The sequence below is a fragment of the Phyllostomus discolor genome, chromosome 13 (genome assembly GCF_004126475.2).
Source record: "Phyllostomus discolor isolate MPI-MPIP mPhyDis1 chromosome 13, mPhyDis1.pri.v3, whole genome shotgun sequence".
Lineage (NCBI taxonomy): Eukaryota > Metazoa > Chordata > Mammalia > Chiroptera > Phyllostomidae > Phyllostomus > Phyllostomus discolor.
This window is the reverse complement of record NC_040915.2, coordinates 57,751,954-57,766,984: the sequence shown is the minus strand read 5'-3', so window position 1 is coordinate 57,766,984 and position 15,031 is coordinate 57,751,954. Positions and strand designations below refer to the sequence as shown.

Below are 15,031 nucleotides of genomic sequence, written 5' to 3'. Positions count from 1 at the left end.
GTCCCGCCCACCCTCGTGCCCCATTGGGTAAATTTAATTTGAGGGCCACACCCCTCGCGGGCCTGGTTTGCAGGAGATTGTAGTGGTGGGACCACTGCCTTGGTGGCCTTGGCTGGTTGGGTGAGTGTCGCCAGGAGGACGCAGTTTTGCGCCAAAGTTCAGAAAGGGCCCGCTCCCAGAGCCGGCGTAAGTGGCCGGGAATCGCCCGAGTCTAGGAGCTTTCAGGACAGCCCTCCTCTTTGTTCGTGAGACCACGTCCCCTCCCTGGACTCCTCCCACTCCTCCGTTGGTGGCTGCCTTTGGCCTCTGCCCCCAGGCTGCTTTCGGGACACCTGGTCGGAGCCACCTCAGAGTAGAGACTGTGTGACCAACAGCATTTTGACCCTATGTTGGAGCATCTCAGGGACCACCTCAAATGGGGCGAGATCAGTCACACAGCACGCCTTTCTCAGCCGAGACACCTTTGCCCAGGTATAGCCTTCATCTGCCATGCTTTTCTCTTCCGAGCCCTTCTGGGTCTGCTTCTTGGAGCGCTGCAGTCCTAAATTAGGAGTACGGAGGAAACTGAGGTCCAGAGATAGCTAACATGCCCAAGACAGCACAAGGAGTCAGCCAGGGGACCCTAAGAGCTCAGGTCCACTCCACCTCCATTACTGGAGGCTCTGGAGCCTCCCACAGGTCTCCATGGAGACCGAAGGGAGCTGGAGCCTGGGAGGTGGGGTCTGGAGTCCTGTCTGTCAAATAAAAACAATGATAGTATCAACTCATGTTTTGCACTCGCCAGATACCAGGCATATATCCCCTGTAGCTACCATTTGAGCCCAGGATTACTGTCCCATTTTACAATTGAGAACAACAGTTGATAGGTAGTGGAAATGTGATTTATACGAGCACCGTTTGAGTCCAGAATCTCTGGGGAAGTGGGCCTGTTGCCTCCTGTAGAGTTCCTCAGCCCCACCACTCAGATCCTAACCCACCCACCCCACCTTGCATCCATCTAGAGAGAGGTTCAGTATTGACTGCGAGACCCATTTAAAGGTATCCTATTTCATCCCCATATCCTTGGCAGGTGGTCCCATTTTACTCGTGGAAAAACCTAGGCGCTGAGAGGGAAGAGACTCGTTCGGGTCACAGGGGAGGAGGAGCAAACAGAGTCCAATTTGAAGGCTATACTTCGAGGTCCCCTTCTCCTAGGCAGGCCCCTTCTAGGTCCTCCCTGCTTTAGTTCAATGCCATCTTACTCTGCAGCGCTAAGAGTCAGCGCCCTCCAAGGCCAGTTCTGTACTACTTCAAACCACGCGCGCCCGTTGGTACAGCCCCTTGGGGCGGGGCACACCCAGGCCCCCTGACATTTTCAGGGCCTGCCTGAGTGGTGACTCCCGGCTCCAATGAACGGCCTGATTCATGCTGGCTCCGCCTCCCGCAAGCTGGGCGGAACCGCACAGGTGAGTCTACATCCGGACTTGTCCGGCTGCACAAAAGCTCCACAGTTCTTGGTACCAGAAGCCTTCAGGGCTGGGGTCCTCCTACCAGCCTTCCTATTTTCCTTCCTCCCTGCGAGGGGTGGGGCGGGATGGAACGGTGGTGGTGAAACAAGGATTAAAGGGCAGTTCCATGTGCGCTGGAGAAGCTTTAGCCACAGCCCAGGAAGGTATAAACACCCCGAGAGGAGGGTTCTGGCATTTACTGAGCACCCGCTGCATGTCAGGCATAGGGTTTGCCCTATTGCAAGTTCACCATTGCGCAAGAGAATTATTACCCAGATTCTAGAAAGGAGGAAACTGAAGGTCAGAGATGAAGGCACTTTGGACTGGTAATGGCATTCAAACTTGAGTGAAATTCTGCCAGTGTTAAGGCCCCTTTCCTCCACCTCGCTGCCTCTAGGATGGGGGAAATCCTGGAAGACTCCTCAGAGGAGGTGTTGTGCAAATTGATCCCTCAGGAAGGGTGAAAAGAAATCCACCTGCTGAATAGAGGTGGGAAAGACATGGAAAGGCCTCTGTGGCAAAGGAACAATGTGAGTAGAGGCCGGGAAGGTCGTAAATGGGAAAAGGAGGAAGAGATGGGCTTGGATGGAGCAGGAAATGGAGATGGGGGTGGTCCTTCCCATTTGTGAAGCTCCCTGAATACCAGGTGAGCAGGGTGAATATATCTTTTGGGCATTGGGGAGGCCTGGGTTTCATTCTGTCCATCTGTAAAATGAGGGAGCTGGACTGGCCCACTTCAGGCCTGCCCAGGGCAAGGGGGTGTATCTGGAAGGGTTCACATTCCTCCATGTCCAACCTTGAACTTGGCAGAGTGGGGAGTAGCTGGAGCAGCTCAGGGGCCAAGGGTAATATTTTACTCTAGTGCCTGAGTCTGATAATAAATATTGTACCAGGCTGGCCGTGCCAGATCCCTGAATCACCCTGCTAGCTGGCTCCCACTCCCTCCCAGCCAGGATCCTGCAGAGAAAGCCCAGGCCCGGGGTTGGGACTCCAGAGGGGTGATGGATCTTAGCCCTGGATCCACCCTAAGCAAAGTTTTCATCCTCTGGAAACCTTGGTGTCCTCATCTTCACAATGGGGGAACTGTGGCCTGAGCTCACTAAGCCCTCTCTCTCTAGACCAGACAACTTAAAATTCCAAGATTGTATGGGAGACCCCACCTAGACATGTGCTCACAAATGGCTGTGAGGCCAGCCAAGGCCAAGATCTTGGGCCCAAGAGGGAGTCCAGGGGCTGCTGCGCACTGGGAGGGTGGGAGGGGTTAGGGATGGATCCAAGTTGGGCCTGCTCTTGGGGTCTCATAGCCTAGGGGTAGTAGGGGGACACATGGTGTGTAGAGTCTAAAAATTGTTGAGAACAAAGCCCTCACTTTCTGTGTGGCATGCCGAGGGAATGGGGAAAGGAACAGCACAAGCAAAGGAAGGGAGGTGGGAGTGTGAGGACTTTTTGGGGGAAAAGTCAGGTTGGTGAGGCTGGAGCATGGGGTCTCTAGAGGAGAATGGGTTCTTGTCAGGGTTGGTTGGATCCATGGACTGTGACTCTTCTCGTCACAGGCAGAACAGGAGGCCCCTAGACTCATGGCCAGCAGCCCCAGGAGTGGGGCTGGAGACCTGTTTGGAAAACCAGTTTGGCAAGGCTGTCTCCCCCATGATGTCATCCAGCTGCTCTGTTCTGAGTGACAGTGCCAGATAAACTTCCGGCCTTGGGGGAGAACTAAGGGGGGTTGGCCCCAGGAGCTGAGGGATGGGAAAGGAGTGACTCTTCAATGTAGGAATCTTGGAGGCAAGTGGGCCCTGGGAAGAAGACTTTAGGGGGCTTGAGACACCCACTAAGCTGCTGTGATGAACCCCAGGAGACCAGCCTCGTGGACATAGGAGAGGGTTCTATATGGTCTGGCCTGGATTTCTAGTGACTTCTGTGGGTTCCCTGATGCCTGACTCCATCCAGGCTCATGGCAGGGGCCCTGTATAATTGCCGCCCAGTGAGTTGGAACTTGGCTCCAGATCGCCCTTACAATACATGAGTGGCTATTTTGTTATTACCATGACCCTCACAGCTTGAGCCCTCTGAGGTAGGACCATCATTATACAGATGAGAGGACAGGCTCAGCGAGGCCAAGCCATGCCAACACCTCACACAGGATTTGAACCTAGAACTCTTAGTCTTAACTCTGGTACCCTGCCATTTGCCATTTGGGATCTCTTCCCACATGGGGCTTTGTCATATTTCTTTTTTTTTTTTAATCCTCACCTGAAGACATACTTATGATCTTAAGAGAGGAAGGAAGGGAGAAAAGAGATGAATAGAAACATCTATGTGAGAAACATCAATTGGTTGCCTTTTGCATGACTGGGGATGAAACCTGCAACCTAGGCATGTGCCCTGACCAGGAATTGAACTCTCGACCTTTTGGTTTGTGGGATGAGGCCCAACCAACTGAGTCACACCGGCCAACGCCATATTTCTTTTCTTTTTTAAAAAATATTTATTTCTTTTTAGGCAGAGTGGAAGGGAGGTAGAAGGAGAGGGAGAGAAACAATGTGTGGTTGCCTCTCAGTCACCCCCAACTGGGGACCTGGCCTGCAACCCAGGCATGTGCCCCCACTAGGAATCGAACCAGTGACACTTTGGTTCACAGGCTGGGGCTCAACCCACTGAGCCACACCAGCCAGGGTCAGGGCCATATTTCTTAACTACTTATGAGCACAGGAGTTGAATTTTGGCATCATAAAGTCCTAGATGCCCACTTCATGGTCCAAATAGGTCATCGGAGTCCTTGTATTCTCAGGGTCAGGCCTCAGGTCACACAGAAATTGGGGGTGGAGGCACTCTGCACCTCAGATCCCAAGTTTCTTGAATCCCCTGTTTCCCCCTCCAGGCCTGGCACACACAAGCATAAAATGACAATAATGGACACATACCGAGTGCCTACTATATGCCATTCACTTATTTGATCATTACCATAGCCCTGTGAGGTAGGTGTTAAGATTATATCCACTTTACCCTGGCTGATGTGGCTCAGTGGATTGAGCACTGGCCTGTGAGCCAAAAGGTTGCAGGTTCACTTCTCAGTCAGGGCACATATCTACCTGGGTTGTGGGCTACGTTTCTAGTTGGGGGCCTACAAGAGGCAACTGGTCTATGTTTCTCTCGCACATTGCTCTTTCTCTCCTTTTCTTTCTTCCTTCTCCTCTCTAAAAATAAATAAATAATTTTTTTTAAAAAAGCCAAAAGATTATATTCATTTTATAGATAAAGAAATGGGACCAGAGGGGGGAAGTCACTTGTCCAAGTTGACACAATATGTTGGTGGTAGAGCTGGGACTTGAACCGGTTGTGTGTGCCCTTTCCCTAGTAGGCCTCATTGGAGGCATGAAGACCCCTGGGCAAGAGAGTGCATGGTCCCTTTGCAGGATCCAGTGTCCTGTTCATAGTTTCCATGCAGGCCTGGCCTCCCTGAGGCGGGAAAAAAAGTGCTGAGGCTGTGGAAACACTGTTAACCTTCCCAGAGGAGGCAGCCACGGTGGGAGGGAGTGCTCGGTGCAGACCTCAGAGCCAAGTGTAGACGTGGCAGCTTGGACCCGCTGCAGGCGAGGGAGGGCTGGCAAGGTGGGGCCAAACCCAAACCGTCCTTCCAGCAGTTCCCAGCCCTCTGCCTGCCAGGCCTGGTCCTGCCTGCCCCTCTAGCTCCCCATCTGGATTTAAGATGAGGATTCTAGGCCTAATAATAGCTGAATGGCAGCAAGGGCAATGCTTGAGGCTATAACCAGTGGCAGGCCTGGGGCCCCCCATAGTCTCATGCTGGCCTGCAAGAGTTTTCAGAGCTTTGAAAATAGCAAGTGCTTATGAACTACATACACATGCTAAGTGCAGGCATTGTGCTAAGGCTTACCCACAGTAACTCATTTATTCCTTATGACCATCCCAGTGAGATAAGACTACCATTAGCCCTATTTAATGGGTAGAGAAACGGAGGCACAGAGGGTTAAACTACCTGCCCCTGAAGATTATGGCAGCCTCCAATTGCTGAGCACATACATGTCCATCCTGGGCGGCATGATGGGCAGATTGCCGTTTATTTAGATAAGGGAAAAATGAGAACCAGAGGAAAAGGGAATTGCTCAAGCTCATGTGACTGGAAGAGGCAGAGTTGAGACCCAGAGCCAGAACTCGAACTCTAGAGTGGTGAGGACTTGGGCTTCTGGAATCAGATAAACCTGAGTATGCTAGTGACATCACTGCTCCTTAGCTGTGTGGCCTTGGCAAGTCACATCACCTGTTCGAGTCTCTGTTTTCTCCTCTGTAAAATGGGGGTTGGTTTGAGAGGATGCTGATGCCACCTGGCAGATACTAAGCCAACCATGGGGGCATTTACAGCATGCAATTACCTCATGCATATTCACTCATTCAGGTATCACAACAACCCCCCAGGTGGGGACTGCTCTTTTCTTACACCTGTATTGTAGAAGAGAAATGTGAGGCCCAGAGACGGGAAGGGACTAGTCCAAGACCAATGGCAAGTGAGTCAGGATTTGGGCCCGGTGCTTTGATTCCAGAGGCTGAGCTCTTGTCTCTTCACACTTTGCATCCTGATACTGAGGCACAGAGGGGGTGTGACTATGCCCAGGTCACACAGCATGGTAGGTCTGTAGAGCCATCTGATGTGAGAAGGCCAGGAGAGGAAGGCCTATCTGCCAGCCGCAGGTCACTACAGTCACAGCTTCTTTGGGCTTGGAATGCAAGATGTTCCCTAGCCCCAGATTTCCGAAAAGATGCCCCGTTCTTCCAAAGTTTTGAGCAAGATCCAGATTTTTGTGCCCCTTCCCTGGGAGGCTAGGATTCCAGATTCAGCTAGCAGAGGTGGGGAGGTCCCTTGTGGCCAAAGAGGAGCAGTCCTTGGAGTCACCAGGAAAGCTTGGGGCATGAGGAGGGTTTCAGGTTTTGCTTAAATTCTGATTCTTCCATTCACTAGCCACTTCACCTGCCTGAGCCTCCCTTCTGTAGTAGATTGTTTGCAAAAATGACTTCAAGCTTTGCCTTCTTGAATGCAAGCGCCTTTGTAATGTGACTTTGGAGCTCCTCCCACCAGGAGTTGGAGTCTTTTTTCTTCACGCTATAAATCTGGGCTCAGCCATGTGACTTATTTTGGCTAATAGAATGCAGCAGAGGTGACATTGCCAGTTCTGAGTCTGGACGTTAAGTCTTCCAGCTTCTGCTTACCTCTTGGAACCCTCCCAACTGTCGTGTGAACAAGCCTGGGCTGTGCTGCCCGGGGATGGGAGACCACTGGAATAGGAACGAGTCGTCCTAGATGAGGCTGTGCTAGTCCATCGCCAGATGATCCAACAGCTGACCACAGATGAATGAGTGAGCCCAACTGAGACCAGAAGAACCTTTAGCTGAGCCCAGCCCAAATTGCTAATCCACGAAATCAAGAGCTACATAAATGATTTCCAGTTGAAGGTACTGTTTTGGGGTGATTTGTTATGTAGCATTGTGGCAATTAATAACTGATACACAGTTTTAAACATTTTTTTAATTTGGTGTAAGTAACTGCTGTTAACAACCTCAAAATCTCAGTGGCTCCACCCAATCAGAGTTTATTTCTCACTCATGCAAAGCCTGATATAGGTCGGTGCTCTCCTACCCCGTATCCCTTGGGAGGCAGCTCTCTTCCAAGCAGTGACACCCTCAGGCCCTCCCTAGAATTCATTCCTGGATCCAATGCATATGGAAAGGGATCCTAAAAATCAAGAAGCTCACCCACTCTTAATTGCCATGGCCCAGGGCTAACATGTATAAATTCATTTGTTAGGATGTAGTCACATGACTCTACTAATTACAGGGGAGGAGGAGCATATACCCTTCCTGGATATTCAGGAAGAAGAGTCAGGTTGGAGAACAGAAAACATTGTTTCTGCCACATTTCTTCCCCTACTAGGCTCCCGTGGAGATCAAGCAGAGCATTAACATCTATAAAGAGTTAACTCCATTACCCAGCACAGGATGGTTTAAATAGGGGCAATTGATAGGTGAGGAATCTGAGACTCAGAGAGGTTGAGGAATCTGCCTAGAATCACACAGCGAGCCAATTTAGCTGTTTTGTGGTGGTGAAGGGCTCAGGACAGATCTGGGTACAAATCTCAGCTCTCTCCCTTCTTTACTGTGTGCCATCAGACAAGTTACTCAGTTTCTCTAAGCCTCAGTTTTCTTATCCACAAAATTAAAAGTGAAATAGTTCCAGCCTCGTGGGGTTGGGGTGAGCATGCAAGAGCTCACGTGTGTCAAGAGCTTAGTTGTTCCTGGTATGTGGGTCCTGCTTAATAAATGTGAGCCACCTGGGTAGATGTGATGCTATTTCTGATCTTACTTTGCAGGGTTAGCAAAACATGTACTACTTTTTGTGCAAATCCTGTTTCTTCCCCCTACCTCTTGCGGTGTGAATGGTTTTACTTACCTGGTTAAGAAGAGGAAAATTTTCCCCAGATGGATATCAGTCTCTCAACACACCTTTGGGCACCAAGCCCCCAAACGCCCATGGTTGTTCTGAGAGAGCTCTTAAATGCCTACATTATTGCTTCCTTTAGATGAAAGCTGGGCTCTGTGAAATGTATCCCTTTCCAAGCACCCCTCCAGTATTGTCCCATCACTGGGATGGGGACAGGGCAAGAGGGCCTGGAGCTTATGGGCTCCAGCTTGGGAAAGGCCAGGGCCAGGGCAGACCCTGGCTGCGTGTGTGGTGTGCGCATTCTGAAAATTTCTGACTTCAGTGCCTGAAGGAAGGGGCCCAGGTGGGTTAGAGGTGGCATCCCCTCCTTTCTCCTCCATTTAACCCCCTCTCAGCCTCTGTTGGAGCCAGCCAGACAGAGATTTGTAAACATCTGCTGACGCTCATAGGCCCTGTGGAGCTCCGTCTGAAGGGAGGCAGACTCAGCCAACAGAGCCCCATGTAAACAGATCAGGAGGAGCTCTGTGAACGAGGAGCCACAGGACACTGTGAGAACATGTACTGGGACCTACATTAAATTATTTTCGAAGTTTTGCTTTGAATAGCTAATCCTTGGAGGCCAGAGAAGGTAATTATGCTCAGATCTGGAGGATAAGAAGAAATTTGCTAAACAAGGAACTGAGCTGGTCTTGGGGTGAGGAGTGATGTTCTAGCCAGGGGAACAGGCTGTGCAAATGCTCTGAGGCAGGAACAACCTCTAGGGACTGAAGGAGGACCGATGTGACCAGAGTTTGAAGGGTAAGGGACGAGAGGGGTGCAAATGAGATTGAAGGGGGAAGCCGGGGCCAGGCCAAGGGGTCCCTGCGGGCAGGACTGGCTTCACAATTTGTGGGGCATGTTGCAAAATGAAAACATGAAGCCCCTTGTTCAAAAATTATTAAGAATTTCAAGATGGTGACAATAGAACCAACCAAGCATGGGGCCCTGTGCTACTACATAGGTCATATACCCATGAAGTTGGTCCTGCCCATCGGGACCAGTCTGTAGGGAGCCACAGAAGGCTTTTGAGCTAGGGGGAGATGTGATTTGCATAAGCCTTAGTTGCTATCTTACATACTACATCTGGATGGTATGTGACTCTCTCCTCTCTGCAGAGGTGGCCAATACATTTTCCTAAAATATTTTACTTAGAATGTGTCACTCCTGTGATCAAGAACCTGCAGCGGCTCCCACCCCCTAATAAGATCCAGCCCAGACTCTCCACCCAGAACCTCAAGGCCCTTCATAATCCGCCCTCACCTGGTTTGGGTAACCTGATGTCCACGTAGGCTGTTTCCTGAGTACCAGAGATGATGAGCTAACCCAAGGACACAACAGTTACAGGAGGGCAAGTCAGGACTGGAAGCCTGGTGCCACCCCTGCCCTGGAGGAGGGTACAGCCACACAGTGTGCTTTGTATCTACCAACCTAGCACAGAAACCTGCACACAGTAGGTGCTCAATATGTGCCTGTGGCAGTGAGTTCCTCCTGGGGTACATCTTTGCTAGGGTAAGGGTATTCCAGAATCCAGGATGCAATTAGCATTCTTCTTGGCTCCTTTTTCTCTCCCATATCTGTAGGCATTCCCCAAGCCCCACCGCACCCTGGGATGCCCAGTGGGCCAGGTCTTGCCCATAGACATGTTGTGTCTGGGCCTGTATGGCTTTTAAAAAGCTTCTTTGAATTTGTCATTAGCATTTAAAAATGAGGAAATTTCTCATGACCATCCAAATTTTTGTTTCTCTGCAGAGTGTCATACCTGGGTCTGAATTCCAGGGTGCCACTTCCTCTGAAGTAGAAACTCCAAGGGGTTCCTCTCTAAACCCCCAGTGGGCCTGTGCAGTTTGAGACTTTAAAGAAGGAGCATGCTAATTACCACCAAGGACCAATCAGGATCCTGGGATCTGACTAATCAGGTGAATAATTCCACCTTCTGAGGGCAGAGCCAGGAGGAGAAAAACCCAGCCCTAGTCTCTGCCAACAGGAAGAATGAGGGATGTTTTGTTCCCATTCTCATAACCAGCTCCAAACTGATGCTGACTCCTGACTCCCTGGGGGCTGAATGGGTGCAGTGGATGCAATGAGTGCTTCTCGACCCCGCTGATCCCTGCCACCAGATCTTTGCGGTTGCCTGGCTCTCTGCTTGGGCCACTCTTCCTCCGCGTCTCCATTCTTGCTGGCTCCTGATTACCATTCATGTCTCAGCTCACCTGTTGCCCCCACAGAAAGGCCTTCCCCGTGCACCTATCTGAAGCACCGGGCAGTACTCAGTGCTGTACAATTTAAAAATTTTTTTTCATACCAGCTATTGTCTTAACTTATTTATTTGTTGTTGTTTGGCTAATGCTAGATGTGAGCTCTGTGAAGGCAAGGACTGAGTCTGTCTCGCTCACCACCAAGTCCTCAGGGCCTAGAACAAGACCTGGCTCCAAAGAAGAGGTTGAACACATGGTTGTGGAACAAGGGAACCTGGGGACTCGCAAAAGACCTTTCCCTGGAGGATGCACATGACCTGTGTGGGTGGGAGCTGGTAATGGGCCAGCCAGTTTACAGTTCAGGAGCAATTACTCACCAGCTAATTGATACACAAGACAGCTAAGGGGCTGGGACTGACACTTGAAAATGAGCCTTGGATCTCTTTCTGGGGAAATATTGAGAGAGAGCACTGAGGAATCTCCAGGGGAACATTTGAAAACCTCTTCTGTTTTGTTGAAGGAGATAGAAATGATCAGAAGTCCCCACAAAGGGATCTGGTCCCTTTAAGAAGCAGGTGGGTCTAACCAGGCGGTGGTGGCTGCAACTGGAAGAACTGGCCTGGGAGGTAAAGAGTGGGACTGAGGAGTTACCCTCTCCTACTTTTGGGGGCAAGATACTTTGGGGTATTAAGAAAGATTCTTTTGTTTGCAAATGCTAGACACTTCCCTGGATACCCTGAGCAAAGGGGGACTTGATTGGGAGGCCATCAGAAGTGGTGTCAAGATTATAAAAATTTCAAGGTAGAAAGAGGAGGCCATCAAACTCATTGTTGTTGGAATTCACCCAAAATTGTTTTCTGGTTTCCACACTTCCTTCTGATCAGCCTGTTGGTGAGAGCTTTGCGTTTGAAGTGTGATCTGAGGACCAGAATCTTTGGTCTCTCCTAGGAGCTTGTTGGAAATGCAGAGTCTCAGGCCTCACCCCAGGCCTACTGAAGCAGGATCTGTATTCTCACAAGATACTCAAGGGATTCAAGTGCACGTTATAGTTTGGGTTTGTGGCCACAAGAATCAACTGGTGATGGGGGAAGGGTGTCTCCTAAATGCAAAGGTTCCCAGGCCTTCCGTGAGAGCTGCTGCTTTGGTGGTCTGGGGGTGGTGTGGGCGGGGATGGGTGTTTCCCAGAGCCCTTGGGGGACAGGGCCATAAATTCAGCAAATAGTCTTGAGCTGCTGCCACTAATTCTTGCTCATGTGCTAGCAGGGTGGAGTCTAGCCTACAGCCTCCTGCTCTGCAGGTAGGAGACAGGCCTGAGAAACCCACGTCTGTGACTTCCCAAGGAGGAAACTGCTCAGGACCCTGGAGGGAACACCCTGTACACTGCTGGGTCTCAACTTAGGGGGCTCTGTTTTGAGAGGCTCACCTGCTTGACTGGAGGGAGGCAGAGGGTGTCCTGGGCTGATGCCAGAGCTGGGGACCTTAACCTGCCTGCTGTGCTGCAGACAAGCAGCTCCTAACAAGCTGTGTTCGGCCTAAGGATGGGAACAGCGATGTTGAGTTGCCCCTATAGGAGTTCCAAAGTGCCTTTGCCCTTAAATTACATTTGATCTTCATCACAATCTCATACAAAACATCAAAAATAAACAGCCCACACATGTAAGACTCCTGCCTCTAAAAAGGGTTGACTTCAACCTCAGAGGTGACGGTAACAGTTTAGTGAGGGCTACTACTTAACTTGTAGCTCCCTCTTGGTCCATTAAAATCTGGTTCTCAAATTAAAAGTGCTGTTGAGGCCCTGGCTGGTGTGGCTCAGTGGGTTGAGTGTCAGCCTGCAGACTGAAAGGTTGCTGGTTCAATTCCCAGTCAGGGCACATGCCTGGGTTGTGGGCCAGGTCCCTGGTGGGGTGTGCAAAAGACATCCGATCACTGTTTTCCTCCTCTTTCTGCCTCCCTTACCTTCTCTCTAAAAAGATAAATGAAGTCTTTGAAAAAGTAAGTAAAAATAAAAGTGCTATTGAGTTAGGAGGTTGGATTGGGGTGAGCTCATCTTTTCACATTTTGAAGTTAATTTGAAGTGTGACCATGTTACACTTGTATGACTTGGTAAGAGACAAGTATGTATTTGGGTTCACTCAGTACTCTCTGGGGTTCAGGAATCCCAGTAGTCTCTGGGGTTCAGGAGTTTCATTTTCAGGGCCAAAACATTAATGGAGGAAGCCAATTCCCACATCTCCCACTTGTTTCTGCCACCCACAGGTCCCAGGCATCACTTGGCACCTCGAGGCAGCTCCCAAAATTGCAGACAGAGGCTCCAAAGGAAATTGTCAGTTTCTACAAGGCTTGCCTGGTGTTTCCAAAACTTATTCGATGACATCACAAGGAAGACTTGGCAATTAGGATAAGGGAGTCTGGCCGGTGAAGACAGACAGAAGCCCGCAGGCATGGGTTCAGGCAGGACAGAAACGGAGGTTGCCAATAGGTGGAGGTGAGGACAGAGCCGAGCACCTTGGAAGGAGAGGGAAAAACCAGTTGGCATTACCGAACACGTTCACAAGCACGGTCCTCCTTTATCCTCAGCAGCCCTGCGTGGTGGGAGATAATTACACCCCTTCTACAGATAAGGGTCCTAAGACTCGGCAAGACCATAGGGCTACGCATAGCCAAGCCATGCGCGTTAGACCTGTATGTGGCACATAGGTGAACAGTTGGCATTTGTAGAATAAAAGTAGAATGTGTATATTTGATACCACTTTTTTTTTAAAGATTTTATTTATTTATTTTTAGAGAGGGAAGGGAGGAAGAAAGAGAGAGAGAGAGAGAGAGAAACATCAATGTGCAGTTGCTGGGGGTTATGGCCTGCAACCCAGGAATGTACCCTGGCTGGGAATTGAACCTGGGACACTTTGGTTCCCAGCCCGTGCTCAATCCACTGAGCTACACCAGCCAGGGCTGATACCACTTTTAAAAAGAACTGGAAATGTTGAGAAGTTTCTATTTTCACATAGTATTGCCCCACAAGATTCTTAGTAATTACAAGGGGACCCTTTACAGCAGAAAAACCCGGCAGACACCTTAGCTGAGTAATCAATGTCACTATTACCAGCTATAAATGATATCAACAGGATGTAGCTCCTGTGTGATGCACTCAGAAGGCACAACGTCCCTGCTGTGGTGTTCTTGACCAAAATGCATAACCTTAATCTAAAAAACATCAGACATCCAAATGGAGGAGTAGCCTCTAACATGACTGGCTGGCTCTCTTCAGTGTGAAGGTCGTAGAGAAGAGAGAGACTGAGGACCTGACAGAGATGGGGGGAGACTAGGACTCAGCTAAATGCAGTATGGGATCCTGGGTTGGGTCAGAAGGAAAACGGGCCAAATGCAAATGAGGTCTGTAGGCTAGTTAATAATACTGTATTAGTGTTGATTTCCTGGTTCCGATCCTTGTACTTGGGTTAGGTAAGGTGTTAATATTAGGGGAGGCTAAGTGAGGGGTACAGGTGATGAAGTTTAGAAGAACACTCTGAATGATTTTTGCAACTTTTCTGTAGGCCTAAAACTTTCATAATAAACATTTTAAAAACTACAAAATACATTTTATGACATAGGAGTTATATTTCAATTTACAAAAACTATGAAAATCTTGAGAAGACATGAAAATATAGCTTCTTCAGATGATACTTTCTCCCCTACCCTTGCTCATTTTTCTCTTATAATTTGAATCTCTCTCTGTTTCAGATATACTGAGCTCAAACGCCGTGTCCTCCAAGAAGCACTGCTGGATCTACACAGCTAGAGAGGTGTCCTTTTCTGCTGAACCCTAGGACACTCTTGTTAGTGCAGACCCCATCCCAAGCCACAACTGACATCCGACGCCTGGACATTGGCACTGAGACATTAATTGGCCTGTCTCTCGTTGGAGCCACGAGATGTGAAAAATAAAACCCGTTAGCCACCGTTCTCTCTGCCACAAGAAGGAACTCTGTCTGCCACTAGAGAGAGAAAACAGTTTACACAGACAGAGGGACAGAGAGACAGAGGGACAGAGAGACAGAGACAAAGACCCATTTGTTCTGGAAATTTTCTGCCCTTGTCAGGAGTGGCTGGTTGGTTGACCTCACTGTCCACTACGTAACTTCCAATAAAATCTTCTTCCAGTAAATCTTTCTCTATTAAGGTGGCCAGAATAGTTTTATGTGTCTCTCAACACAAAGACATCAATGAATGCAGCTACTCTGCCAGGGCTGTCCAACCTTTCGGTGTCTCTGGGCCACACTGGAAGAAGGAGGGTTGTCTTGGGCCACCCATTAAATACACAAACACTAATGAAAACTGGAGAGCAAAAGAAAAGGTTTTAAGTACGTTTACAATTTTGTGTTGGGCCGCATTCATAGCCATCCTGGGCCGCATGCAGCCTGCAGGCCATGGGTTGGGTCCCCCTGGTGTGTGTTTTACCTCCCGCTCATCCAAAGACTGTCAAATGCCCGTTTCAGATAGAGTTCTCACCGGCCTGGGGTTAGTGAGAAAACTAGGACAATGTGGTGAGTTACTTACAAAGGCAGGTTTTAAAAAATTGGTTACCTGTGACATCAGTCCTCCTTATTAAATTTTATGATGACAGTAGAAAGTGGTGCTTTATTTTTTCTTTAGCGTACTTTGACAAATAACAAAGTGTTGGCAATTGTGTGCCCCACTTGGAAAGAACACTTTACTGGGATGTGAGATCCCAGAGTCTGGGAAGCTCAGGCCAGGTAATGACTCCTCTGGGCGAGGGCCCTGGCGTGGCTCCCCACACAGCTCCCGGCTGGACCCGTGGTAGGGCTGCGGTGCCTCCTGAAATCAGCCTGAGTGAGAGAAGCTGA

General features: G+C 49.5%; 1 long non-coding RNA gene across 1 annotated transcript; it reads left to right on the top strand.

Moving 5' to 3' along the window:
• The first annotated feature begins 17 nt into the window (after nucleotides 1-17).
• Nucleotides 18-14,349, top strand: LOC118498009. Its single transcript, XR_004900530.1, has 4 exons — nucleotides 18-471; nucleotides 1,249-1,445; nucleotides 9,724-9,890; nucleotides 13,908-14,349. It is a non-coding gene; the product is annotated as an uncharacterized LOC118498009 (long non-coding RNA).
• The last annotated feature ends 682 nt before the right edge of the window (nucleotides 14,350-15,031 follow it).